A 1808-nucleotide genomic window follows, 5' to 3' on the forward strand; every position below is an offset into this window, starting at 1 on the left:
GGCTACTTAACATTTCTGAATCTGTTTCCTTATCTGTTTCCTAAATGGGTTAAATGAGATTCAAGGTACATAAAGTTCTTTGCCTGGTACATAAGAAAGTGCTCAATAAATATTAGTGTTAGGCACCCAGTCCTTCCTGGACTACAGCGTAAGAGAATATGATGAGCCCCTTCCCCACCATCACTGAATGTCTTCCCCCAACTACAATGTAAGATCTGCAAGGATAGGAACTTGGTGTTTTGTTCACTGTTTTGTCACCAGCATCTGGTACCTGGCACATATTAGGCACTCGGTTAATGTTTTCTGAATGAATGAATGAATGAATGAATGTGTATATGTATATCATGGAGTGTACAATTTTTACATCTGGAAAATAGCCTAAATGCACACCTACTACCAGTACTATCACCGCCATTCTCTGGGGCCTCCCAACTTCAAAGGAGGAATCAAGTCATTGTTATTACATATTTCCTTGCACTACACTCATGGCTAGTGTAGTACAAGGGTTAGTTAGACCAGTTCAGAACCATTTTGGTTTTTGAGCTGGCACTCAAAAAGGAATATCACCACCAACAACAAACCACTTCTATCTACCCATGAGTTTGATCTCTATACCCCATCTGCAAATATTCCTACCATCCATAGAAAGATGACCAGATTGCAAACTTCCCAAGGACAGAAACCCTAGATTATGCCTCTCTTTACCAGCCTAACCCAGGTCTTCATTCCTTTGACTATATTTTTGTACATTTTTTATACGCAAAGCTCCTAAGTGTAGTGTAGAGGCACAAAATAGGTGCCCATTCATTCATTCATTCATTCAATAAACCTCTTTTGCACACTGACTTTGAAGCAGGTACTGTGGTGCGTGCTGGAGATTTCAGATGCCCTGAGGGAGTTTCCAAACTGGCTGGGGAGACATAAATTAATAAGCGATTGCAGTGCAATGTGTAGATGTTATAAGGTAGACTGGTAGGACAATGGAGGAAATTTTGTTTAAGTAGAAATCAGAGAAGTTTCCTCGAAAGGCACTTGAACTCTATCATGAAGAATGAATGACAGTTCTCCAGGCAGATGGGGCTATGGGGTAGGGGATACATTCCAGGCTGAAGGACCACAAAATGCAAAGTGAATGTTCAAATCTTCTTCTGTCTTCTGCCCGCCTGAGATGCCTGCCTGAAATTCTCTTGCTCTGTCTCTGTAAATCATGATCCGACACAGTGAAATATGTTCTCCAGGCTGCAAGGTCCTCAGGTCAAGGTAATGGGTCACTAGCCAGCTGGTGCCTCCGAGGAGTGAACCAGGGCCTGAGAATCAAGTATGTGGGCCCCACATTCAGAAGAGCAGAAGTAAGGCATGGGGTAAGGCATGTGATGTTTACGTTCACAAACTTCAAAGCCACTAGTTTGCAAAGTGTCATTACGTCTGCAGGTGGAGGGTAATTTTCCTGTTACTCAAGGACTCCTGATCAGTCTCTGATTGGTCTGTGCAGAATTGTTTTATGACCCAGAGCTAGATAGATAGGAGATGTGGTTTGCTGGGCAGAAGTTTACAGGGCAGGAAATTGCTTCACTGGGCACAACCATTCATAAGAAACACCTCTGGGAAAAGAAGACTGGGCTCCTGGCAGGTCTGACCCTGGCCATTTGTTTACATCAGCAACAACCCATGTTCCTGGTTACACAATGTGGCAACGTCACTTTGAATAGATCTTTGCTCCTTGGAAGAATAAACACATTCCTCACTCTCAATGGAGTTAGCAGCCCTCACAGACTTTTCAGTGACTCTCCAGGAGGCCTTAAGTCATA

The sequence above is a fragment of the Pteropus vampyrus genome, unplaced genomic scaffold, assembly GCF_000151845.1.
Source record: "Pteropus vampyrus isolate Shadow unplaced genomic scaffold, Pvam_2.0 Scaffold358, whole genome shotgun sequence".
In the NCBI taxonomy this organism is placed as follows: Eukaryota; Metazoa; Chordata; class Mammalia; order Chiroptera; family Pteropodidae; genus Pteropus; species Pteropus vampyrus.